Raw genomic sequence first — 23,794 nt, forward strand, 5'->3', positions numbered from 1 at the left:
GCGCCCAGGCCCTCCAACCTAAGGAAGGCCCAGCCAGCTCCTGGGGTTTTGGGGGCAGGGGTGAAACTGGCTCCCGGCCGCCGCTGCCGCCCGCCCCGTCCGAGCACCGATCGGGCACGATCGGGCCTTGCCGTGTCCTGGCGGGGGGCACCCCACCCGAGACGCTCTTGTTAAGCGGGGTGACCTGTCGGCTCAGGAGGGCCATGGACCCGCCTGGGGCCGACGGGCCAGTGGGCCCACTGCGCCAGGCCTGCTCGCTTTCCGACTGGGCCTGCTGGCTGGCAGCCAGGTCCGAATTTATGCAAATCTCAGGCCGAGCAGGGCCTGGTGGGAGACATGAACTGTGCCACAATGTGCCTCTTCTGCTGGGCTCTGCCTGCCGGAGCTTCCCCCTGCACGTGGGACAGGCAGCTCCGCAGACGCTCAGGGCTTCCGGGAGGGCTGGGGCTGGGTCAGGGCCGGCCTTCTCACCCTCGCTTAGCGGGGCTTCCAGAACAGGCCCAAGCCCTGCCCTCTGGCTCGCAACTCATACTTACCTGGCAGGGGAGCATCTGTGATCAGCAAGGCAGAGCTCCCAGGGTGAGACTCCTCCATTGCACATCGGATTTGCTGACCCCTGCGATGTCCCCAAATGCGGGATTCTCGACTGCATTATTTCTGGTAGTGGGGGACTGCGTTCGCGCTTTCCCCTGATTTATTGGTGAAAGAAAGAAAGAGTTTAGTGTGCGAGTCAGGTTGTTTGCACACAGGGCCCAAGCTCGTGCAGCAGAGTTTATTTTGCTGCAGTCAAGAGGGCCAGCCCTGGGCCGTTCAGGGGTCCACAGGCCTGATGGATTGGTGAAATAAAAAAATGTGAAAGTCATGTGTGTCATGTGTAGGTTGGGCCCCTGAATGTTGCTGCGGTCAAGAGGGCCAGCATTCACTGGAGGGGTGAAGTGCACAGGTGCCTAACCCCAGACTTGTGCGCCCCATGATATCAGGTGCCCCGGTAGTTCTTGAAGCCAGCCTGCCCTGCCCGGGCTCTGCTTTCGCGCCCAGGCCCTCCAACCTAAGGAAGGCCCAGCCAGCTCCTGGGGTTTTGGTGGCAGGGGTGAGACTGGCTCCCGGCCGCCGCTGCCGCCCGCCCCGTCCGAGCACCGATCGGGCACGATCGGGCCTTGCCTTCACGGCCTTGCCGTGTCCTGGCGGGGGGCACCCCACCCGAGACGCTCTTGTTAAGCGGGGTGACCTGTCGGCTCAGGAGGGCCATGGACCCGCCTGGGGCCGACGGGCCAGTGGGCCCACTGCGCCAGGCCTGCTCGCTTTCCGACTGGGCCTGCTGGCTGGCAGCCAGGTCCGAATTTATGCAAATCTCAGGCCGAGCAGGGCCTGGTGGGAGACATGAACTGTGCCACAATGTGCCTCTTCTGCTGGGCTCTGCCTGCCGGAGCTTCCCCCTGCACGTGGGACAGGCAGCTCCGCAGACGCTCAGGGCTTCCGGGAGGGCTGGGGCTGGGTCAGGGCCGGCCTTCTCACCCTCGCTTAGCGGGGCTTCCAGAACAGGCCCAAGCCCTGCCCTCTGGCTCGCAACTCATACTTACCTGGCAGGGGAGCATCTGTGATCAGCAAGGCAGAGCTCCCAGGGTGAGGCTCATCCATTGCACATCGGATTTGCTGACCCCTGCGATGTCCCCAAATGCGGGATTCTCGACTGCATTATTTCTGGTAGTGGGGGACTGCGTTCGCGCTTTCCCCTGATTTATTGGTGAAAGAAAGAAAGAGTTTAGTGTGCGAGTCAGGTTGTTTGCACACAGGGCCCAAGCTCGTGCAGCAGAGTTTATTTTGCTGCAGTCAAGAGGGCCAGCCCTGGGCCGTTCAGGGGTCCACAGGCCTGATGGATTGGTGAAATAAAAAAATGTGAAAGTCATGTGTGTCATGTGTAGGTTGGGCCCCTGAATGTTGCTGCGGTCAAGAGGGCCAGCATTCACTGGAGGGGTGAAGTGCACAGGTGCCTAACCCCAGACTTGTGCGCCCCATGATATCAGGTGCCCCGGTAGTTCTTGAAGCCAGCCTGCCCTGCCCGGGCTCTGCTTTCGCGCCCAGGCCCTCCAACCTAAGGAAGGCCCAGCCAGCTCCTGGGGTTTTGGGGGCAGGGGTGAAACTGGCTCCCGGCCGCCGCTGCCGCCCGCCCCGTCCGAGCACCGATCGGGCACGATCGGGCCTTGCCGTGTCCTGGCGGGGGGCACCCCACCCGAGACGCTCTTGTTAAGCGGGGTGACCTGTCGGCTCAGGAGGGCCATGGACCCGCCTGGGGCCGACGGGCCAGTGGGCCCACTGCGCCAGGCCTGCTCGCTTTCCGACTGGGCCTGCTGGCTGGCAGCCAGGTCCGAATTTATGCAAATCTCAGGCCGAGCAGGGCCTGGTGGGAGACATGAACTGTGCCACAATGTGCCTCTTCTGCTGGGCTCTGCCTGCCGGAGCTTCCCCCTGCACGTGGGACAGGCAGCTCCGCAGACGCTCAGGGCTTCCGGGAGGGCTGGGGCTGGGTCAGGGCCGGCCTTCTCACCCTCGCTTAGCGGGGCTTCCAGAACAGGCCCAAGCCCTGCCCTCTGGCTCGCAACTCATACTTACCTGGCAGGGGAGCATCTGTGATCAGCAAGGCAGAGCTCCCAGGGTGAGGCTCATCCATTGCACATCGGATTTGCTGACCCCTGCGATGTCCCCAAATGCGGGATTCTCGACTGTATTATTTCTGGTAGTGGGGGACTGCGTTCGCGCTTTCCCCTGATTTATTGGTGAAAGAAAGAAAGAGTTTAGTGTGCGAGTCAGGTTGTTTGCACACAGGGCCCAAGCTCGTGCAGCAGAGTTTATTTTGCTGCAGTCAAGAGGGCCAGCCCTGGGCCGTTCAGGGGTCCACAGGCCTGATGGATTGGTGAAATAAAAAAATGTGAAAGTCATGTGTGTCATGTGTAGGTTGGGCCCCTGAATGTTGCTGCGGTCAAGAGGGCCAGCATTCACTGGAGGGGTGAAGTGCACAGGTGCCTAACCCCAGACTTGTGCGCCCCATGATATCAGGTGCCCCGGTAGTTCTTGAAGCCAGCCTGCCCTGCCCGGGCTCTGCTTTCGCGCCCAGGCCCTCCAACCTAAGGAAGGCCCAGCCAGCTCCTGGGGTTTTGGGGGCAGGGGTGAAACTGGCTCCCGGCCGCCGCTGCCGCCCGCCCCGTCCGAGCACCGATCGGGCACGATCGGGCCTTGCCGTGTCCTGGCGGGGGGCACCCCACCCGAGACGCTCTTGTTAAGCGGGGTGACCTGTCGGCTCAGGAGGGCCATGGACCCGCCTGGGGCCGACGGGCCAGTGGGCCCACTGCGCCAGGCCTGCTCGCTTTCCGACTGGGCCTGCTGGCTGGCAGCCAGGTCCGAATTTATGCAAATCTCAGGCCGAGCAGGGCCTGGTGGGAGACATGAACTGTGCCACAATGTGCCTCTTCTGCTGGGCTCTGCCTGCCGGAGCTTCCCCCTGCACGTGGGACAGGCAGCTCCGCAGACGCTCAGGGCTTCCGGGAGGGCTGGGGCTGGGTCAGGGCCGGCCTTCTCACCCTCGCTTAGCGGGGCTTCCAGAACAGGCCCAAGCCCTGCCCTCTGGCTCGCAACTCATACTTACCTGGCAGGGGAGCATCTGTGATCAGCAAGGCAGAGCTCCCAGGGTGAGACTCCTCCATTGCACATCGGATTTGCTGACCCCTGCGATGTCCCCAAATGCGGGATTCTCGACTGCATTATTTCTGGTAGTGGGGGACTGCGTTCGCGCTTTCCCCTGATTTATTGGTGAAAGAAAGAAAGAGTTTAGTGTGCGAGTCAGGTTGTTTGCACACAGGGCCCAAGCTCGTGCAGCAGAGTTTATTTTGCTGCAGTCAAGAGGGCCAGCCCTGGGCCGTTCAGGGGTCCACAGGCCTGATGGATTGGTGAAATAAAAAAATGTGAAAGTCATGTGTGTCATGTGTAGGTTGGGCCCCTGAATGTTGCTGCGGTCAAGAGGGCCAGCATTCACTGGAGGGGTGAAGTGCACAGGTGCCTAACCCCAGACTTGTGCGCCCCATGATATCAGGTGCCCCGGTAGTTCTTGAAGCCAGCCTGCCCTGCCCGGGCTCTGCTTTCGCGCCCAGGCCCTCCAACCTAAGGAAGGCCCAGCCAGCTCCTGGGGTTTTGGTGGCAGGGGTGAGACTGGCTCCCGGCCGCCGCTGCCGCCCGCCCCGTCCGAGCACCGATCGGGCACGATCGGGCCTTGCCTTCACGGCCTTGCCGTGTCCTGGCGGGGGGCACCCCACCCGAGACGCTCTTGTTAAGCGGGGTGACCTGTCGGCTCAGGAGGGCCATGGACCCGCCTGGGGCCGACGGGCCAGTGGGCCCACTGCGCCAGGCCTGCTCGCTTTCCGACTGGGCCTGCTGGCTGGCAGCCAGGTCCGAATTTATGCAAATCTCAGGCCGAGCAGGGCCTGGTGGGAGACATGAACTGTGCCACAATGTGCCTCTTCTGCTGGGCTCTGCCTGCCGGAGCTTCCCCCTGCACGTGGGACAGGCAGCTCCGCAGACGCTCAGGGCTTCCGGGAGGGCTGGGGCTGGGTCAGGGCCGGCCTTCTCACCCTCGCTTAGCGGGGCTTCCAGAACAGGCCCAAGCCCTGCCCTCTGGCTCGCAACTCATACTTACCTGGCAGGGGAGCATCTGTGATCAGCAAGGCAGAGCTCCCAGGGTGAGGCTCATCCATTGCACATCGGATTTGCTGACCCCTGCGATGTCCCCAAATGCGGGATTCTCGACTGCATTATTTCTGGTAGTGGGGGACTGCGTTCGCGCTTTCCCCTGATTTATTGGTGAAAGAAAGAAAGAGTTTAGTGTGCGAGTCAGGTTGTTTGCACACAGGGCCCAAGCTCGTGCAGCAGAGTTTATTTTGCTGCAGTCAAGAGGGCCAGCCCTGGGCCGTTCAGGGGTCCACAGGCCTGATGGATTGGTGAAATAAAAAAATGTGAAAGTCATGTGTGTCATGTGTAGGTTGGGCCCCTGAATGTTGCTGCGGTCAAGAGGGCCAGCATTCACTGGAGGGGTGAAGTGCACAGGTGCCTAACCCCAGACTTGTGCGCCCCATGATATCAGGTGCCCCGGTAGTTCTTGAAGCCAGCCTGCCCTGCCCGGGCTCTGCTTTCGCGCCCAGGCCCTCCAACCTAAGGAAGGCCCAGCCAGCTCCTGGGGTTTTGGGGGCAGGGGTGAAACTGGCTCCCGGCCGCCGCTGCCGCCCGCCCCGTCCGAGCACCGATCGGGCACGATCGGGCCTTGCCGTGTCCTGGCGGGGGGCACCCCACCCGAGACGCTCTTGTTAAGCGGGGTGACCTGTCGGCTCAGGAGGGCCATGGACCCGCCTGGGGCCGACGGGCCAGTGGGCCCACTGCGCCAGGCCTGCTCGCTTTCCGACTGGGCCTGCTGGCTGGCAGCCAGGTCCGAATTTATGCAAATCTCAGGCCGAGCAGGGCCTGGTGGGAGACATGAACTGTGCCACAATGTGCCTCTTCTGCTGGGCTCTGCCTGCCGGAGCTTCCCCCTGCACGTGGGACAGGCAGCTCCGCAGACGCTCAGGGCTTCCGGGAGGGCTGGGGCTGGGTCAGGGCCGGCCTTCTCACCCTCGCTTAGCGGGGCTTCCAGAACAGGCCCAAGCCCTGCCCTCTGGCTCGCAACTCATACTTACCTGGCAGGGGAGCATCTGTGATCAGCAAGGCAGAGCTCCCAGGGTGAGGCTCATCCATTGCACATCGGATTTGCTGACCTCTGCGATGTCCCCAAATGCGGGATTCTCGACTGTATTATTTCTGGTAGTGGGGGACTGCGTTCGCGCTTTCCCCTGATTTATTGGTGAAAGAAAGAAAGAGTTTAGTGTGCGAGTCAGGTTGTTTGCACACAGGGCCCAAGCTCGTGCAGCAGAGTTTATTTTGCTGCAGTCAAGAGGGCCAGCCCTGGGCCGTTCAGGGGTCCACAGGCCTGATGGATTGGTGAAATAAAAAAATGTGAAAGTCATGTGTGTCATGTGTAGGTTGGGCCCCTGAATGTTGCTGCGGTCAAGAGGGCCAGCATTCACTGGAGGGGTGAAGTGCACAGGTGCCTAACCCCAGACTTGTGCGCCCCATGATATCAGGTGCCCCGGTAGTTCTTGAAGCCAGCCTGCCCTGCCCGGGCTCTGCTTTCGCGCCCAGGCCCTCCAACCTAAGGAAGGCCCAGCCAGCTCCTGGGGTTTTGGGGGCAGGGGTGAAACTGGCTCCCGGCCGCCGCTGCCGCCCGCCCCGTCCGAGCACCGATCGGGCACGATCGGGCCTTGCCGTGTCCTGGCGGGGGGCACCCCACCCGAGACGCTCTTGTTAAGCGGGGTGACCTGTCGGCTCAGGAGGGCCATGGACCCGCCTGGGGCCGACGGGCCAGTGGGCCCACTGCGCCAGGCCTGCTCGCTTTCCGACTGGGCCTGCTGGCTGGCAGCCAGGTCCGAATTTATGCAAATCTCAGGCCGAGCAGGGCCTGGTGGGAGACATGAACTGTGCCACAATGTGCCTCTTCTGCTGGGCTCTGCCTGCCGGAGCTTCCCCCTGCACGTGGGACAGGCAGCTCCGCAGACGCTCAGGGCTTCCGGGAGGGCTGGGGCTGGGTCAGGGCCGGCCTTCTCACCCTCGCTTAGCGGGGCTTCCAGAACAGGCCCAAGCCCTGCCCTCTGGCTCGCAACTCATACTTACCTGGCAGGGGAGCATCTGTGATCAGCAAGGCAGAGCTCCCAGGGTGAGACTCCTCCATTGCACATCGGATTTGCTGACCCCTGCGATGTCCCCAAATGCGGGATTCTCGACTGCATTATTTCTGGTAGTGGGGGACTGCGTTCGCGCTTTCCCCTGATTTATTGGTGAAAGAAAGAAAGAGTTTAGTGTGCGAGTCAGGTTGTTTGCACACAGGGCCCAAGCTCGTGCAGCAGAGTTTATTTTGCTGCAGTCAAGAGGGCCAGCCCTGGGCCGTTCAGGGGTCCACAGGCCTGATGGATTGGTGAAATAAAAAAATGTGAAAGTCATGTGTGTCATGTGTAGGTTGGGCCCCTGAATGTTGCTGCGGTCAAGAGGGCCAGCATTCACTGGAGGGGTGAAGTGCACAGGTGCCTAACCCCAGACTTGTGCGCCCCATGATATCAGGTGCCCCGGTAGTTCTTGAAGCCAGCCTGCCCTGCCCGGGCTCTGCTTTCGCGCCCAGGCCCTCCAACCTAAGGAAGGCCCAGCCAGCTCCTGGGGTTTTGGGGGCAGGGGTGAGACTGGCTCCCGGCCGCCGCTGCCGCCCGCCCCGTCCGAGCACCGATCGGGCACGATCGGGCCTTGCCTTCACGGCCTTGCCGTGTCCTGGCGGGGGGCACCCCACCCGAGACGCTCTTGTTAAGCGGGGTGACCTGTCGGCTCAGGAGGGCCATGGACCCGCCTGGGGCCGACGGGCCAGTGGGCCCACTGCGCCAGGCCTGCTCGCTTTCCGACTGGGCCTGCTGGCTGGCAGCCAGGTCCGAATTTATGCAAATCTCAGGCCGAGCAGGGCCTGGTGGGAGACATGAACTGTGCCACAATGTGCCTCTTCTGCTGGGCTCTGCCTGCCGGAGCTTCCCCCTGCACGTGGGACAGGCAGCTCCGCAGACGCTCAGGGCTTCCGGGAGGGCTGGGGCTGGGTCAGGGCCGGCCTTCTCACCCTCGCTTAGCGGGGCTTCCAGAACAGGCCCAAGCCCTGCCCTCTGGCTCGCAACTCATACTTACCTGGCAGGGGAGCATCTGTGATCAGCAAGGCAGAGCTCCCAGGGTGAGGCTCATCCATTGCACATCGGATTTGCTGACCCCTGCGATGTCCCCAAATGCGGGATTCTCGACTGCATTATTTCTGGTAGTGGGGGACTGCGTTCGCGCTTTCCCCTGATTTATTGGTGAAAGAAAGAAAGAGTTTAGTGTGCAGAGTCAGGTTGTTTGCACACAGGGCCCAAGCTCGTGCAGCAGAGTTTATTTTGCTGCAGTCAAGAGGGCCAGCCCTGGGCCGTTCAGGGGTCCACAGGCCTGATGGATTGGTGAAATAAAAAAATGTGAAAGTCATGTGTGTCATGTGTAGGTTGGGCCCCTGAATGTTGCTGCGGTCAAGAGGGCCAGCATTCACTGGAGGGGTGAAGTGCACAGGTGCCTAACCCCAGACTTGTGCGCCCCATGATATCAGGTGCCCCGGTAGTTCTTGAAGCCAGCCTGCCCTGCCCGGGCTCTGCTTTCGCGCCCAGGCCCTCCAACCTAAGGAAGGCCCAGCCAGCTCCTGGGGTTTTGGGGGCAGGGGTGAAACTGGCTCCCGGCCGCCGCTGCCGCCCGCCCCGTCCGAGCACCGATCGGGCACGATCGGGCCTTGCCGTGTCCTGGCTGGGGGCACCCCACCCGAGACGCTCTTGTTAAGCGGGGTGACCTGTCGGCTCAGGAGGGCCATGGACCCGCCTGGGGCCGACGGGCCAGTGGGCCCACTGCGCCAGGCCTGCTCGCTTTCCGACTGGGCCTGCTGGCTGGCAGCCAGGTCCGAATTTATGCAAATCTCAGGCCGAGCAGGGCCTGGTGGGAGACATGAACTGTGCCACAATGTGCCTCTTCTGCTGGGCTCTGCCTGCCGGAGCTTCCCCCTGCACGTGGGACAGGCAGCTCCGCAGACGCTCAGGGCTTCCGGGAGGGCTGGGGCTGGGTCAGGGCCGGCCTTCTCACCCTCGCTTAGCGGGGCTTCCAGAACAGGCCCAAGCCCTGCCCTCTGGCTCGCAACTCATACTTACCTGGCAGGGGAGCATCTGTGATCAGCAAGGCAGAGCTCCCAGGGTGAGACTCCTCCATTGCACATCGGATTTGCTGACCCCTGCGATGTCCCCAAATGCGGGATTCTCGACTGCATTATTTCTGGTAGTGGGGGACTGCGTTCGCGCTTTCCCCTGATTTATTGGTGAAAGAAAGAAAGAGTTTAGTGTGCGAGTCAGGTTGTTTGCACACAGGGCCCAAGCTCGTGCAGCAGAGTTTATTTTGCTGCAGTCAAGAGGGCCAGCCCTGGGCCGTTCAGGGGTCCACAGGCCTGATGGATTGGTGAAATAAAAAAATGTGAAAGTCATGTGTGTCATGTGTAGGTTGGGCCCCTGAATGTTGCTGCGGTCAAGAGGGCCAGCATTCACTGGAGGGGTGAAGTGCACAGGTGCCTAACCCCAGACTTGTGCGCCCCATGATATCAGGTGCCCCGGTAGTTCTTGAAGCCAGCCTGCCCTGCCCGGGCTCTGCTTTCGCGCCCAGGCCCTCCAACCTAAGGAAGGCCCAGCCAGCTCCTGGGGTTTTGGTGGCAGGGGTGAGACTGGCTCCCGGCCGCCGCTGCCGCCCGCCCCGTCCGAGCACCGATCGGGCACGATCGGGCCTTGCCTTCACGGCCTTGCCGTGTCCTGGCGGGGGGCACCCCACCCGAGACGCTCTTGTTAAGCGGGGTGACCTGTCGGCTCAGGAGGGCCATGGACCCGCCTGGGGCCGACGGGCCAGTGGGCCCACTGCGCCAGGCCTGCTCGCTTTCCGACTGGGCCTGCTGGCTGGCAGCCAGGTCCGAATTTATGCAAATCTCAGGCCGAGCAGGGCCTGGTGGGAGACATGAACTGTGCCACAATGTGCCTCTTCTGCTGGGCTCTGCCTGCCGGAGCTTCCCCCTGCACGTGGGACAGGCAGCTCCGCAGACGCTCAGGGCTTCCGGGAGGGCTGGGGCTGGGTCAGGGCCGGCCTTCTCACCCTCGCTTAGCGGGGCTTCCAGAACAGGCCCAAGCCCTGCCCTCTGGCTCGCAACTCATACTTACCTGGCAGGGGAGCATCTGTGATCAGCAAGGCAGAGCTCCCAGGGTGAGGCTCATCCATTGCACATCGGATTTGCTGACCCCTGCGATGTCCCCAAATGCGGGATTCTCGACTGCATTATTTCTGGTAGTGGGGGACTGCGTTCGCGCTTTCCCCTGATTTATTGGTGAAAGAAAGAAAGAGTTTAGTGTGCGAGTCAGGTTGTTTGCACACAGGGCCCAAGCTCGTGCAGCAGAGTTTATTTTGCTGCAGTCAAGAGGGCCAGCCCTGGGCCGTTCAGGGGTCCACAGGCCTGATGGATTGGTGAAATAAAAAAATGTGAAAGTCATGTGTGTCATGTGTAGGTTGGGCCCCTGAATGTTGCTGCGGTCAAGAGGGCCAGCATTCACTGGAGGGGTGAAGTGCACAGGTGCCTAACCCCAGACTTGTGCGCCCCATGATATCAGGTGCCCCGGTAGTTCTTGAAGCCAGCCTGCCCTGCCCGGGCTCTGCTTTCGCGCCCAGGCCCTCCAACCTAAGGAAGGCCCAGCCAGCTCCTGGGGTTTTGGGGGCAGGGGTGAAACTGGCTCCCGGCCGCCGCTGCCGCCCGCCCCGTCCGAGCACCGATCGGGCACGATCGGGCCTTGCCGTGTCCTGGCGGGGGGCACCCCACCCGAGACGCTCTTGTTAAGCGGGGTGACCTGTCGGCTCAGGAGGGCCATGGACCCGCCTGGGGCCGACGGGCCAGTGGGCCCACTGCGCCAGGCCTGCTCGCTTTCCGACTGGGCCTGCTGGCTGGCAGCCAGGTCCGAATTTATGCAAATCTCAGGCCGAGCAGGGCCTGGTGGGAGACATGAACTGTGCCACAATGTGCCTCTTCTGCTGGGCTCTGCCTGCCGGAGCTTCCCCCTGCACGTGGGACAGGCAGCTCCGCAGACGCTCAGGGCTTCCGGGAGGGCTGGGGCTGGGTCAGGGCCGGCCTTCTCACCCTCGCTTAGCGGGGCTTCCAGAACAGGCCCAAGCCCTGCCCTCTGGCTCGCAACTCATACTTACCTGGCAGGGGAGCATCTGTGATCAGCAAGGCAGAGCTCCCAGGGTGAGGCTCATCCATTGCACATCGGATTTGCTGACCCCTGCGATGTCCCCAAATGCGGGATTCTCGACTGTATTATTTCTGGTAGTGGGGGACTGCGTTCGCGCTTTCCCCTGATTTATTGGTGAAAGAAAGAAAGAGTTTAGTGTGCGAGTCAGGTTGTTTGCACACAGGGCCCAAGCTCGTGCAGCAGAGTTTATTTTGCTGCAGTCAAGAGGGCCAGCCCTGGGCCGTTCAGGGGTCCACAGGCCTGATGGATTGGTGAAATAAAAAAATGTGAAAGTCATGTGTGTCATGTGTAGGTTGGGCCCCTGAATGTTGCTGCGGTCAAGAGGGCCAGCATTCACTGGAGGGGTGAAGTGCACAGGTGCCTAACCCCAGACTTGTGCGCCCCATGATATCAGGTGCCCCGGTAGTTCTTGAAGCCAGCCTGCCCTGCCCGGGCTCTGCTTTCGCGCCCAGGCCCTCCAACCTAAGGAAGGCCCAGCCAGCTCCTGGGGTTTTGGGGGCAGGGGTGAAACTGGCTCCCGGCCGCCGCTGCCGCCCGCCCCGTCCGAGCACCGATCGGGCACGATCGGGCCTTGCCGTGTCCTGGCGGGGGGCACCCCACCCGAGACGCTCTTGTTAAGCGGGGTGACCTGTCGGCTCAGGAGGGCCATGGACCCGCCTGGGGCCGACGGGCCAGTGGGCCCACTGCGCCAGGCCTGCTCGCTTTCCGACTGGGCCTGCTGGCTGGCAGCCAGGTCCGAATTTATGCAAATCTCAGGCCGAGCAGGGCCTGGTGGGAGACATGAACTGTGCCACAATGTGCCTCTTCTGCTGGGCTCTGCCTGCCGGAGCTTCCCCCTGCACGTGGGACAGGCAGCTCCGCAGACGCTCAGGGCTTCCGGGAGGGCTGGGGCTGGGTCAGGGCCGGCCTTCTCACCCTCGCTTAGCGGGGCTTCCAGAACAGGCCCAAGCCCTGCCCTCTGGCTCGCAACTCATACTTACCTGGCAGGGGAGCATCTGTGATCAGCAAGGCAGAGCTCCCAGGGTGAGACTCCTCCATTGCACATCGGATTTGCTGACCCCTGCGATGTCCCCAAATGCGGGATTCTCGACTGCATTATTTCTGGTAGTGGGGGACTGCGTTCGCGCTTTCCCCTGATTTATTGGTGAAAGAAAGAAAGAGTTTAGTGTGCGAGTCAGGTTGTTTGCACACAGGGCCCAAGCTCGTGCAGCAGAGTTTATTTTGCTGCAGTCAAGAGGGCCAGCCCTGGGCCGTTCAGGGGTCCACAGGCCTGATGGATTGGTGAAATAAAAAAATGTGAAAGTCATGTGTGTCATGTGTAGGTTGGGCCCCTGAATGTTGCTGCGGTCAAGAGGGCCAGCATTCACTGGAGGGGTGAAGTGCACAGGTGCCTAACCCCAGACTTGTGCGCCCCATGATATCAGGTGCCCCGGTAGTTCTTGAAGCCAGCCTGCCCTGCCCGGGCTCTGCTTTCGCGCCCAGGCCCTCCAACCTAAGGAAGGCCCAGCCAGCTCCTGGGGTTTTGGGGGCAGGGGTGAAACTGGCTCCCGGCCGCCGCTGCCGCCCGCCCCGTCCGAGCACCGATCGGGCACGATCGGGCCTTGCCGTGTCCTGGCGGGGGGCACCCCACCCGAGACGCTCTTGTTAAGCGGGGTGACCTGTCGGCTCAGGAGGGCCATGGACCCGCCTGGGGCCGACGGGCCAGTGGGCCCACTGCGCCAGGCCTGCTCGCTTTCCGACTGGGCCTGCTGGCTGGCAGCCAGGTCCGAATTTATGCAAATCTCAGGCCGAGCAGGGCCTGGTGGGAGACATGAACTGTGCCACAATGTGCCTCTTCTGCTGGGCTCTGCCTGCCGGAGCTTCCCCCTGCACGTGGGACAGGCAGCTCCGCAGACGCTCAGGGCTTCCGGGAGGGCTGGGGCTGGGTCAGGGCCGGCCTTCTCACCCTCGCTTAGCGGGGCTTCCAGAACAGGCCCAAGCCCTGCCCTCTGGCTCGCAACTCATACTTACCTGGCAGGGGAGCATCTGTGATCAGCAAGGCAGAGCTCCCAGGGTGAGGCTCATCCATTGCACATCGGATTTGCTGACCCCTGCGATGTCCCCAAATGCGGGATTCTCGACTGTATTATTTCTGGTAGTGGGGGACTGCGTTCGCGCTTTCCCCTGATTTATTGGTGAAAGAAAGAAAGAGTTTAGTGTGCGAGTCAGGTTGTTTGCACACAGGGCCCAAGCTCGTGCAGCAGAGTTTATTTTGCTGCAGTCAAGAGGGCCAGCCCTGGGCCGTTCAGGGGTCCACAGGCCTGATGGATTGGTGAAATAAAAAAATGTGAAAGTCATGTGTGTCATGTGTAGGTTGGGCCCCTGAATGTTGCTGCGGTCAAGAGGGCCAGCATTCACTGGAGGGGTGAAGTGCACAGGTGCCTAACCCCAGACTTGTGCGCCCCATGATATCAGGTGCCCCGGTAGTTCTTGAAGCCAGCCTGCCCTGCCCGGGCTCTGCTTTCGCGCCCAGGCCCTCCAACCTAAGGAAGGCCCAGCCAGCTCCTGGGGTTTTGGGGGCAGGGGTGAAACTGGCTCCCGGCCGCCGCTGCCGCCCGCCCCGTCCGAGCACCGATCGGGCACGATCGGGCCTTGCCGTGTCCTGGCGGGGGGCACCCCACCCGAGACGCTCTTGTTAAGCGGGGTGACCTGTCGGCTCAGGAGGGCCATGGACCCGCCTGGGGCCGACGGGCCAGTGGGCCCACTGCGCCAGGCCTGCTCGCTTTCCGACTGGGCCTGCTGGCTGGCAGCCAGGTCCGAATTTATGCAAATCTCAGGCCGAGCAGGGCCTGGTGGGAGACATGAACTGTGCCACAATGTGCCTCTTCTGCTGGGCTCTGCCTGCCGGAGCTTCCCCCTGCACGTGGGACAGGCAGCTCCGCAGACGCTCAGGGCTTCCGGGAGGGCTGGGGCTGGGTCAGGGCCGGCCTTCTCACCCTCGCTTAGCGGGGCTTCCAGAACAGGCCCAAGCCCTGCCCTCTGGCTCGCAACTCATACTTACCTGGCAGGGGAGCATCTGTGATCAGCAAGGCAGAGCTCCCAGGGTGAGGCTCATCCATTGCACATCGGATTTGCTGACCCCTGCGATGTCCCCAAATGCGGGATTCTCGACTGCATTATTTCTGGTAGTGGGGGACTGCGTTCGCGCTTTCCCCTGATTTATTGGTGAAAGAAAGAAAGAGTTTAGTGTGCAGAGTCAGGTTGTTTGCACACAGGGCCCAAGCTCGTGCAGCAGAGTTTATTTTGCTGCAGTCAAGAGGGCCAGCCCTGGGCCGTTCAGGGGTCCACAGGCCTGATGGATTGGTGAAATAAAAAAATGTGAAAGTCATGTGTGTCATGTGTAGGTTGGGCCCCTGAATGTTGCTGCGGTCAAGAGGGCCAGCATTCACTGGAGGGGTGAAGTGCACAGGTGCCTAACCCCAGACTTGTGCGCCCCATGATATCAGGTGCCCCGGTAGTTCTTGAAGCCAGCCTGCCCTGCCCGGGCTCTGCTTTCGCGCCCAGGCCCTCCAACCTAAGGAAGGCCCAGCCAGCTCCTGGGGTTTTGGGGGCAGGGGTGAAACTGGCTCCCGGCCGCCGCTGCCGCCCGCCCCGTCCGAGCACCGATCGGGCACGATCGGGCCTTGCCGTGTCCTGGCGGGGGGCACCCCACCCGAGACGCTCTTGTTAAGCGGGGTGACCTGTCGGCTCAGGAGGGCCATGGACCCGCCTGGGGCCGACGGGCCAGTGGGCCCACTGCGCCAGGCCTGCTCGCTTTCCGACTGGGCCTGCTGGCTGGCAGCCAGGTCCGAATTTATGCAAATCTCAGGCCGAGCAGGGCCTGGTGGGAGACATGAACTGTGCCACAATGTGCCTCTTCTGCTGGGCTCTGCCTGCCGGAGCTTCCCCCTGCACGTGGGACAGGCAGCTCCGCAGACGCTCAGGGCTTCCGGGAGGGCTGGGGCTGGGTCAGGGCCGGCCTTCTCACCCTCGCTTAGCGGGGCTTCCAGAACAGGCCCAAGCCCTGCCCTCTGGCTCGCAACTCATACTTACCTGGCAGGGGAGCATCTGTGATCAGCAAGGCAGAGCTCCCAGGGTGAGGCTCATCCATTGCACATCGGATTTGCTGACCCCTGCGATGTCCCCAAATGCGGGATTCTCGACTGCATTATTTCTGGTAGTGGGGGACTGCGTTCGCGCTTTCCCCTGATTTATTGGTGAAAGAAAGAAAGAGTTTAGTGTGCAGAGTCAGGTTGTTTGCACACAGGGCCCAAGCTCGTGCAGCAGAGTTTATTTTGCTGCAGTCAAGAGGGCCAGCCCTGGGCCGTTCAGGGGTCCACAGGCCTGATGGATTGGTGAAATAAAAAAATGTGAAAGTCATGTGTGTCATGTGTAGGTTGGGCCCCTGAATGTTGCTGCGGTCAAGAGGGCCAGCATTCACTGGAGGGGTGAAGTGCACAGGTGCCTAACCCCAGACTTGTGCGCCCCATGATATCAGGTGCCCCGGTAGTTCTTGAAGCCAGCCTGCCCTGCCCGGGCTCTGCTTTCGCGCCCAGGCCCTCCAACCTAAGGAAGGCCCAGCCAGCTCCTGGGGTTTTGGGGGCAGGGGTGAAACTGGCTCCCGGCCGCCGCTGCCGCCCGCCCCGTCCGAGCACCGATCGGGCACGATCGGGCCTTGCCGTGTCCTGGCGGGGGGCACCCCACCCGAGACGCTCTTGTTAAGCGGGGTGACCTGTCGGCTCAGGAGGGCCATGGACCCGCCTGGGGCCGACGGGCCAGTGGGCCCACTGCGCCAGGCCTGCTCGCTTTCCGACTGGGCCTGCTGGCTGGCAGCCAGGTCCGAATTTATGCAAATCTCAGGCCGAGCAGGGCCTGGTGGGAGACATGAACTGTGCCACAATGTGCCTCTTCTGCTGGGCTCTGCCTGCCGGAGCTTCCCCCTGCACGTGGGACAGGCAGCTCCGCAGACGCTCAGGGCTTCCGGGAGGGCTGGGGCTGGGTCAGGGCCGGCCTTCTCACCCTCGCTTAGCGGGGCTTCCAGAACAGGCCCAAGCCCTGCCCTCTGGCTCGCAACTCATACTTACCTGGCAGGGGAGCATCTGTGATCAGCAAGGCAGAGCTCCCAGGGTGAGACTCCTCCATTGCACATCGGATTTGCTGACCCCTGCGATGTCCCCAAATGCGGGATTCTCGACTGCATTATTTCTGGTAGTGGGGGACTGCGTTCGCGCTTTCCCCTGATTTATTGGTGAAAGAAAGAAAGAGTTTAGTGTGCGAGTCAGGTTGTTTGCACACAGGGCCCAAGCTCGTGCAGCAGAGTTTATTTTGCTGCAGTCAAGAGGGCCAGCCCTGGGCCGTTCAGGGGTCCACAGGCCTGATGGATTGGTGAAATAAAAAAATGTGAAAGTCATGTGTGTCATGTGTAGGTTGGGCCCCTGAATGTTGCTGCGGTCAAGAGGGCCAGCATTCACTGGAGGGGTGAAGTGCACAGGTGCCTAACCCCAGACTTGTGCGCCCCATGATATCAGGTGCCCCGGTAGTTCTTGAAGCCAGCCTGCCCTGCCCGGGCTCTGCTTTCGCGCCCAGGCCCTCCAACCTAAGGAAGGCCCAGCCAGCTCCTGGGGTTTTGGTGGCAGGGGTGAGACTGGCTCCCGGCCGCCGCTGCCGCCCGCCCCGTCCGAGCACCGATCGGGCACGATCGGGCCTTGCCTTCACGGCCTTGCCGTGTCCTGGCGGGGGGCACCCCACCCGAGACGCTCTTGTTAAGCGGGGTGACCTGTCGGCTCAGGAGGGCCATGGACCCGCCTGGGGCCGACGGGCCAGTGGGCCCACTGCGCCAGGCCTGCTCGCTTTCCGACTGGGCCTGCTGGCTGGCAGCCAGGTCCGAATTTATGCAAATCTCAGGCCGAGCAGGGCCTGGTGGGAGACATGAACTGTGCCACAATGTGCCTCTTCTGCTGGGCTCTGCCTGCCGGAGCTTCCCCCTGCACGTGGGACAGGCAGCTCCGCAGACGCTCAGGGCTTCCGGGAGGGCTGGGGCTGGGTCAGGGCCGGCCTTCTCACCCTCGCTTAGCGGGGCTTCCAGAACAGGCCCAAGCCCTGCCCTCTGGCTCGCAACTCATACTTACCTGGCAGGGGAGCATCTGTGATCAGCAAGGCAGAGCTCCCAGGGTGAGGCTCATCCATTGCACATCGGATTTGCTGACCCCTGCGATGTCCCCAAATGCGGGATTCTCGACTGCATTATTTCTGGTAGTGGGGGACTGCGTTCGCGCTTTCCCCTGATTTATTGGTGAAAGAAAGAAAGAGTTTAGTGTGCGAGTCAGGTTGTTTGCACACAGGGCCCAAGCTCGTGCAGCAGAGTTTATTTTGCTGCAGTCAAGAGGGCCAGCCCTGGGCCGTTCAGGGGTCCACAGGCCTGATGGATTGGTGAAATAAAAAAATGTGAAAGTCATGTGTGTCATGTGTAGGTTGGGCCCCTGAATGTTGCTGCGGTCAAGAGGGCCAGCATTCACTGGAGGGGTGAAGTGCACAGGTGCCTAACCCCAGACTTGTGCGCCCCATGATATCAGGTGCCCCGGTAGTTCTTGAAGCCAGCCTGCCCTGCCCGGGCTCTGCTTTCGCGCCCAGGCCCTCCAACCTAAGGAAGGCCCAGCCAGCTCCTGGGGTTTTGGGGGCAGGGGTGAAACTGGCTCCCGGCCGCCGCTGCCGCCCGCCCCGTCCGAGCACCGATCGGGCACGATCGGGCCTTGCCGTGTCCTGGCGGGGGGCACCCCACCCGAGACGCTCTTGTTAAGCGGGGTGACCTGTCGGCTCAGGAGGGCCATGGACCCGCCTGGGGCCGACGGGCCAGTGGGCCCACTGCGCCAGGCCTGCTCGCTTTCCGACTGGGCCTGCTGGCTGGCAGCCAGGTCCGAATTTATGCAAATCTCAGGCCGAGCAGGGCCTGGTGGGAGACATGAACTGTGCCACAATGTGCCTCTTCTGCTGGGCTCTGCCTGCCGGAGCTTCCCCCTGCACGTGGGACAGGCAGCTCCGCAGACGCTCAGGGCTTCCGGGAGGGCTGGGGCTGGGTCAGGGCCGGCCTTCTCACCCTCGCTTAGCGGGGCTTCCAGAACAGGCCCAAGCCCTGCCCTCTGGCTCGCAACTCATACTTACCTGGCAGGGGAGCATCTGTGATCAGCAAGGCAGAGCTCCCAGGGTGAGGCTCATCCATTGCACATCGGATTTGCTGACCTCTGCGATGTCCCCAAATGCGGGATTCTCGACTGTATTATTTCTGGTAGTGGGGGACTGCGTTCGCGCTTTCCCCTGATTTATTGGTGAAAGAAAGAAAGAGTTTAGTGTGCGAGTCAGGTTGTTTGCACACAGGGCCCAAGCTCGTGCAGCAGAGTTTATTTTGCTGCAGTCAAGAGGGCCAGCCCTGGGCCGTTCAGGGGTCCACAGGCCTGATGGATTGGTGAAATAAAAAAATGTGAAAGTCATGTGTGTCATGTGTAGGTTGGGCCCCTGAATGTTGCTGCGGTCAAGAGGGCCAGCATTCACTGGAGGGGTGAAGTGCACAGGTGCCTAACCCCAGACTTGTGCGCCCCATGATATCAGGTGCCCCGGTAGTTCTTGAAGCCAGCCTGCCCTGCCCGGGCTCTGCTTTCGCGCCCAGGCCCTCCAACCTAAGGAAGGCCCAGCCAGCTCCTGGGGTTTTGGGGGCAGGGGTGAAACTGGCTCCCGGCCGCCGCTGCCGCCCGCCCCGTCCGAGCACCGATCGGGCACGATCGGGCCTTGCCGTGTCCTGGCGGGGGGCACCCCACCCGAGACGCTCTTGTTAAGCGGGGTGACCTGTCGGCTCAGGAGGGCCATGGACCCGCCTGGGGCCGACGGGCCAGTGGGCCCACTGCGCCAGGCCTGCTCGCTTTCCGACTGGGCCTGCTGGCTGGCAGCCAGGTCCGAATTTATGCAAATCTCAGGCCGAGCAGGGCCTGGTGGGAGACATGAACTGTGCCACAATGTGCCTCTTCTGCTGGGCTCTGCCTGCCGGAGCTTCCCCCTGCACGTGGGACAGGCAGCTCCGCAGACGCTCAGGGCTTCCGGGAGGGCTGGGGCTGGGTCAGGGCCGGCCTTCTCACCCTCGCTTAGCGGGGCTTCCAGAACAGGCCCAAGCCCTGCCCTCTGGCTCGCAACTCATACTTACCTGGCAGGGGAGCATCTGTGATCAGCAAGGCAGAGCTCCCAGGGTGAGACTCCTCCATTGCACATCGGATTTGCTGACCCCTGCGATGTCCCCAAATGCGGGATTCTCGACTGCATTATTTCTGGTAGTGGGGGACTGCGTTCGCGCTTTCCCCTGATTTATTGGTGAAAGAAAGAAAGAGTTTAGTGTGCGAGTCAGGTTGTTTGCACACAGGGCCCAAGCTCGTGCAGCAGAGTTTATTTTGCTGCAGTCAAGAGGGCCAGCCCTGGGCCGTTCAGGGGTCCACAGGCCTGATGGATTGGTGAAATAAAAAAATGTGAAAGTCATGTGTGTCATGTGTAGGTTGGGCCCCTGAATGTTGCTGCGGTCAAGAGGGCCAGCATTCACTGGAGGGGTGAAGTGCACAGGTGCCTAACCCCAGACTTGTGCGCCCCATGATATCAGGTGCCCCGGTAGTTCTTGAAGCCAGCCTGCCCTGCCCGGGCTCTGCTTTCGCGCCCAGGCCCTCCAACCTAAGGAAGGCCCAGCCAGCTCCTGGGGTTTTGGGGGCAGGGGTGAGACTGGCTCCCGGCCGCCGCTGCCGCCCGCCCCGTCCGAGCACCGATCGGGCACGATCGGGCCTTGCCTTCACGGCCTTGCCGTGTCCTGGCGGGGGGCACCCCACCCGAGACGCTCTTGTTAAGCGGGGTGACCTGTCGGCTCAGGAGGGCCATGGACCCGCCTGGGGCCGACGGGCCAGTGGGCCCACTGCGCCAGGCCTGCTCGCTTTCCGACTGGGCCTGCTGGCTGGCAGCCAGGTCCGAATTTATGCAAATCTCAGGCCGAGCAGGGCCTGGTGGGAGACATGAACTGTGCCACAATGTGCCTCTTCTGCTGGGCTCTGCCTGCCGGAGCTTCCCCCTGCACGTGGGACAGGCAGCTCCGCAGACGCTCAGGGCTTCCGGGAGGGCTGGGGCTGGGTCAGGGCCGGCCTTCTCACCCTCGCTTAGCGGGGCTTCCAGAACAGGCCCAAGCCCTGCCCTCTGGCTCGCAACTCATACTTACCTGGCAGGGGAGCATCTGTGATCAGCAAGGCAGAGCTCCCAGGGTGAGGCTCATCCATTGCACATCGGATTTGCTGACCCCTGCGATGTCCCCAAATGCGGGATTCTCGACTGCATTATTTCTGGTAGTGGGGGACTGCGTTCGCGCTTTCCCCTGATTTATTGGTGAAAGAAAGAAAGAGTTTAGTGTGCAGAGTCAGGTTGTTTGCACACAGGGCCCAAGCTCGTGCAGCAGAGTTTATTTTGCTGCAGTCAAGAGGGCCAGCCCTGGGCCGTTCAGGGGTCCACAGGCCTGATGGATTGGTGAAATAAAAAAATGTGAAAGTCATGTGTGTCATGTGTAGGTTGGGCCCCTGAATGTTGCTGCGGTCAAGAGGGCCAGCATTCACTGGAGGGGTGAAGTGCACAGGTGCCTAACCCCAGACTTGTGCGCCCCATGATATCAGGTGCCCCGGTAGTTCTTGAAGCCAGCCTGCCCTGCCCGGGCTCTGCTTTCGCGCCCAGGCCCTCCAACCTAAGGAAGGCCCAGCCAGCTCCTGGGGTTTTGGGGGCAGGGGTGAAACTGGCTCCCGGCCGCCGCTGCCGCCCGCCCCGTCCGAGCACCGATCGGGCACGATCGGGCCTTGCCGTGTCCTGGCGGGGGGCACCCCACCCGAGACGCTCTTGTTAAGCGGGGTGACCTGTCGGCTCAGGAGGGCCATGGACCCGCCTGGGGCCGACGGGCCAGTGGGCCCACTGCGCCAGGCCTGCTCGCTTTCCGACTGGGCCTGCTGGCTGGCAGCCAGGTCCGAATTTATGCAAATCTCAGGCCGAGCAGGGCCTGGTGGGAGACATGAACTGTGCCACAATGTGCCTCTTCTGCTGGGCTCTGCCTGCCGGAGCTTCCCCCTGCACGTGGGACAGGCAGCTCCGCAGACGCTCAGGGCTTCCGGGAGGGCTGGGGCTGGGTCAGGGCCGGCCTTCTCACCCTCGCTTAGCGGGGCTTCCAGAACAGGCCCAAGCCCTGCCCTCTGGCTCGCAACTCATACTTACCTGGCAGGGGAGCATCTGTGATCAGCAAGGCAGAGCTCCCAGGGTGAGACTCCTCCATTGCACATCGGATTTGCTGACCCCTGCGATGTCCCCAAATGCGGGATTCTCGACTGCATTATTTCTGGTAGTGGGGGACTGCGTTCGCGCTTTCCCCTGATTTATTGGTGAAAGAAAGAAAGAGTTTAGTGTGCGAGTCAGGTTGTTTGCACACAGGGCCCAAGCTCGTGCAGCAGAGTTTATTTTGCTGCAGTCAAGAGGGCCAGCCCTGGGCCGTTCAGGGGTCCACAGGCCTGATGGATTGGTGAAATAAAAAAATGTGAAAGTCATGTGTGTCATGTGTAGGTTGGGCCCCTGAATGTTGCTGCGGTCAAGAGGGCCAGCATTCACTGGAGGGGTGAAGTGCACAGGTGCCTAACCCCAGACTTGTGCGCCCCATGATATCAGGTGCCCCGGTAGTTCTTGAAGCCAGCCTGCCCTGCCCGGGCTCTGCTTTCGCGCCCAGGCCCTCCAACCTAAGGAAGGCCCAGCCAGCTCCTGGGGTTTTGGTGGCAGGGGTGAGACTGGCTCCCGGCCGCCGCTGCCGCCCGCCCCGTCCGAGCACCGATCGGGCACGATCGGGCCTTGCCTTCACGGCCTTGCCGTGTCCTGGCGGGGGGCACCCCACCCGAGACGCTCTTGTTAAGCGGGGTGACCTGTCGGCTCAGGAGGGCCATGGACCCGCCTGGGGCCGACGGGCCAGTGGGCCCACTGCGCCAGGCCTGCTCGCTTTCCGACTGGGCCTGCTGGCTGGCAGCCAGGTCCGAATTTATGCAAATCTCAGGCCGAGCAGGGCCTGGTGGGAGACATGAACTGTGCCACAATGTGCCTCTTCTGCTGGGCTCTGCCTGCCGGAGCTTCCCCCTGCACGTGGGACAGGCAGCTCCGCAGACGCTCAGGGCTTCCGGGAGGGCTGGGGCTGGGTCAGGGCCGGCCTTCTCACCCTCGCTTAGCGGGGCTTCCAGAACAGGCCCAAGCCCTGCCCTCTGGCTCGCAACTCATACTTACCTGGCAGGGGAGCATCTGTGATCAGCAAGGCAGAGCTCCCAGGGTGAGGCTCATCCATTGCACATCGGATTTGCTGACCCCTGCGATGTCCCCAAATGCGGGATTCTCGACTGCATTATTTCTGGTAGTGGGGGACTGCGTTCGCGCTTTCCCCTGATTTATTGGTGAAAGAAAGAAAGAGTTTAGTGTGCGAGTCAGGTTGTTTGCACACAGGGCCCAAGCTCGTGCAGCAGAGTTTATTTTGCTGCAGTCAAGAGGGCCAGCCCTGGGCCGTTCAGGGGTCCACAGGCCTGATGGATTGGTGAAATAAAAAAATGTGAAAGTCATGTGTGTCATGTGTAGGTTGGGCCCCTGAATGTTGCTGCGGTCAAGAGGGCCAGCATTCACTGGAGGGGTGAAGTGCACAGGTGCCTAACCCCAGACTTGTGCGCCCCATGATATCAGGTGCCCCGGTAGTTCTTGAAGCCAGCCTGCCCTGCCCGGGCTCTGCTTTCGCGCCCAGGCCCTCCAACCTAAGGAAGGCCCAGCCAGCTCCTGGGGTTTTGGGGGCAGGGGTGAAACTGGCTCCCGGCCGCCGCTGCCGCCCGCCCCGTCCGAGCACCGATCGGGCACGATCGGGCCTTGCCGTGTCCTGGCGGGGGGCACCCCACCCGAGACGCTCTTGTTAAGCGGGGTGACCTGTCGGCTCAGGAGGGCCATGGACCCGCCTGGGGCCGACGGGCCAGTGGGCCCACTGCGCCAGGCCTGCTCGCTTTCCGACTGGGCCTGCTGGCTGGCAGCCAGGTCCGAATTTATGCAAATCTCAGGCCGAGCAGGGCCTGGTGGGAGACATGAACTGTGCCACAATGTGCCTCTTCTGCTGGGCTCTGCCTGCCGGAGCTTCCCCCTGCACGTGGGACAGGCAGCTCCGCAGACGCTCAGGGCTTCCGGGAGGGCTGGGGCTGGGTCAGGGCCGGCCTTCTCACCCTCGCTTAGCGGGGCTTCCAGAACAGGCCCAAGCCCTGCCCTCTGGCTCGCAACTCATACTTACCTGGCAGGGGAGCATCTGTGATCAGCAAGGCAGAGCTCCCAGGGTGAGGCTCATCCATTGCACATCGGATTTGCTGACCCCTGCGATGTCCCCAAATGCGGGATTCTCGACTGTATTATTTCTGGTAGTGGGGGACTGCGTTCGCGCTTTCCCCTGATTTATTGGTGAAAGAAAGAAAGAGTTTAGTGTGCGAGTCAGGTTGTTTGCACACAGGGCCCAAGCTCGTGCAGCAGAGTTTATTTTGCTGCAGTCAAGAGGGCCAGCCCTGGGCCGTTCAGGGGTCCACAGGCCTGATGGATTGGTGAAATAAAAAAATGTGAAAGTCATGTGTGTCATGTGTAGGTTGGGCCCCTGAATGTTGCTGCGGTCAAGAGGGCCAGCATTCACTGGAGGGGTGAAGTGCACAGGTGCCTAACCCCAGACTTGTGCGCCCCATGATATCAGGTGCCCCGGTAGTTCTTGAAGCCAGCCTGCCCTGCCCGGGCTCTGCTTTCGC

General features: G+C 62.1%; 23 non-coding genes across 23 annotated transcripts; all 23 read left to right on the top strand.

The window, feature by feature from the left end:
* The first annotated feature begins 528 nt into the window (after positions 1–528).
* On the top strand, positions 529–692 carry LOC138558547 (U1 spliceosomal RNA). Its single transcript, XR_011298692.1, has one exon. It is a non-coding gene; the product is annotated as a U1 spliceosomal RNA (small nuclear RNA).
* Positions 693–1,572: 880 nt separating this feature from the next.
* Positions 1,573–1,736, top strand: LOC138558174 (U1 spliceosomal RNA). The gene has a single exon (XR_011298328.1). It is a non-coding gene; the product is annotated as a U1 spliceosomal RNA (small nuclear RNA).
* An 866-nt stretch (positions 1,737–2,602) lies between these two features.
* LOC138558346 (U1 spliceosomal RNA) lies at positions 2,603–2,766 on the top strand. The gene has a single exon (XR_011298498.1). It is a non-coding gene; the product is annotated as a U1 spliceosomal RNA (small nuclear RNA).
* Positions 2,767–3,632: 866 nt separating this feature from the next.
* Positions 3,633–3,796, top strand: LOC138558549 (U1 spliceosomal RNA). The gene has a single exon (XR_011298694.1). It is a non-coding gene; the product is annotated as a U1 spliceosomal RNA (small nuclear RNA).
* An 880-nt stretch (positions 3,797–4,676) lies between these two features.
* On the top strand, positions 4,677–4,840 carry LOC138558175 (U1 spliceosomal RNA). Its single transcript, XR_011298329.1, has one exon. It is a non-coding gene; the product is annotated as a U1 spliceosomal RNA (small nuclear RNA).
* An 866-nt stretch (positions 4,841–5,706) lies between these two features.
* On the top strand, positions 5,707–5,870 carry LOC138558428 (U1 spliceosomal RNA). Its single transcript, XR_011298577.1, has one exon. It is a non-coding gene; the product is annotated as a U1 spliceosomal RNA (small nuclear RNA).
* An 866-nt stretch (positions 5,871–6,736) lies between these two features.
* Positions 6,737–6,900, top strand: LOC138558550 (U1 spliceosomal RNA). Its single transcript, XR_011298695.1, has one exon. It is a non-coding gene; the product is annotated as a U1 spliceosomal RNA (small nuclear RNA).
* An 880-nt stretch (positions 6,901–7,780) lies between these two features.
* LOC138558176 (U1 spliceosomal RNA) lies at positions 7,781–7,944 on the top strand. The gene has a single exon (XR_011298330.1). It is a non-coding gene; the product is annotated as a U1 spliceosomal RNA (small nuclear RNA).
* Positions 7,945–8,811: 867 nt separating this feature from the next.
* LOC138558551 (U1 spliceosomal RNA) lies at positions 8,812–8,975 on the top strand. The gene has a single exon (XR_011298696.1). It is a non-coding gene; the product is annotated as a U1 spliceosomal RNA (small nuclear RNA).
* Positions 8,976–9,855: 880 nt separating this feature from the next.
* On the top strand, positions 9,856–10,019 carry LOC138558177 (U1 spliceosomal RNA). Its single transcript, XR_011298331.1, has one exon. It is a non-coding gene; the product is annotated as a U1 spliceosomal RNA (small nuclear RNA).
* An 866-nt stretch (positions 10,020–10,885) lies between these two features.
* On the top strand, positions 10,886–11,049 carry LOC138558347 (U1 spliceosomal RNA). The gene has a single exon (XR_011298499.1). It is a non-coding gene; the product is annotated as a U1 spliceosomal RNA (small nuclear RNA).
* Positions 11,050–11,915: 866 nt separating this feature from the next.
* Positions 11,916–12,079, top strand: LOC138558552 (U1 spliceosomal RNA). The gene has a single exon (XR_011298697.1). It is a non-coding gene; the product is annotated as a U1 spliceosomal RNA (small nuclear RNA).
* Positions 12,080–12,945: 866 nt separating this feature from the next.
* On the top strand, positions 12,946–13,109 carry LOC138558348 (U1 spliceosomal RNA). Its single transcript, XR_011298500.1, has one exon. It is a non-coding gene; the product is annotated as a U1 spliceosomal RNA (small nuclear RNA).
* An 866-nt stretch (positions 13,110–13,975) lies between these two features.
* Positions 13,976–14,139, top strand: LOC138558178 (U1 spliceosomal RNA). The gene has a single exon (XR_011298332.1). It is a non-coding gene; the product is annotated as a U1 spliceosomal RNA (small nuclear RNA).
* An 867-nt stretch (positions 14,140–15,006) lies between these two features.
* LOC138558179 (U1 spliceosomal RNA) lies at positions 15,007–15,170 on the top strand. The gene has a single exon (XR_011298333.1). It is a non-coding gene; the product is annotated as a U1 spliceosomal RNA (small nuclear RNA).
* Positions 15,171–16,037: 867 nt separating this feature from the next.
* On the top strand, positions 16,038–16,201 carry LOC138558553 (U1 spliceosomal RNA). Its single transcript, XR_011298698.1, has one exon. It is a non-coding gene; the product is annotated as a U1 spliceosomal RNA (small nuclear RNA).
* Positions 16,202–17,081: 880 nt separating this feature from the next.
* Positions 17,082–17,245, top strand: LOC138558180 (U1 spliceosomal RNA). Its single transcript, XR_011298334.1, has one exon. It is a non-coding gene; the product is annotated as a U1 spliceosomal RNA (small nuclear RNA).
* An 866-nt stretch (positions 17,246–18,111) lies between these two features.
* Positions 18,112–18,275, top strand: LOC138558429 (U1 spliceosomal RNA). The gene has a single exon (XR_011298578.1). It is a non-coding gene; the product is annotated as a U1 spliceosomal RNA (small nuclear RNA).
* Positions 18,276–19,141: 866 nt separating this feature from the next.
* On the top strand, positions 19,142–19,305 carry LOC138558554 (U1 spliceosomal RNA). The gene has a single exon (XR_011298699.1). It is a non-coding gene; the product is annotated as a U1 spliceosomal RNA (small nuclear RNA).
* Positions 19,306–20,185: 880 nt separating this feature from the next.
* Positions 20,186–20,349, top strand: LOC138558181 (U1 spliceosomal RNA). The gene has a single exon (XR_011298335.1). It is a non-coding gene; the product is annotated as a U1 spliceosomal RNA (small nuclear RNA).
* Positions 20,350–21,216: 867 nt separating this feature from the next.
* LOC138558555 (U1 spliceosomal RNA) lies at positions 21,217–21,380 on the top strand. The gene has a single exon (XR_011298700.1). It is a non-coding gene; the product is annotated as a U1 spliceosomal RNA (small nuclear RNA).
* Positions 21,381–22,260: 880 nt separating this feature from the next.
* LOC138558182 (U1 spliceosomal RNA) lies at positions 22,261–22,424 on the top strand. The gene has a single exon (XR_011298336.1). It is a non-coding gene; the product is annotated as a U1 spliceosomal RNA (small nuclear RNA).
* An 866-nt stretch (positions 22,425–23,290) lies between these two features.
* LOC138558349 (U1 spliceosomal RNA) lies at positions 23,291–23,454 on the top strand. Its single transcript, XR_011298501.1, has one exon. It is a non-coding gene; the product is annotated as a U1 spliceosomal RNA (small nuclear RNA).
* Positions 23,455–23,794: the final 340 nt, after the last annotated feature.

Source organism: Ambystoma mexicanum, unplaced genomic scaffold (assembly GCF_040938575.1).
Source record: "Ambystoma mexicanum isolate Mex_15411 unplaced genomic scaffold, UKY_AmexF1_1 Mex_scaf34, whole genome shotgun sequence".
In the NCBI taxonomy this organism is placed as follows: Eukaryota; Metazoa; Chordata; class Amphibia; order Caudata; family Ambystomatidae; genus Ambystoma; species Ambystoma mexicanum.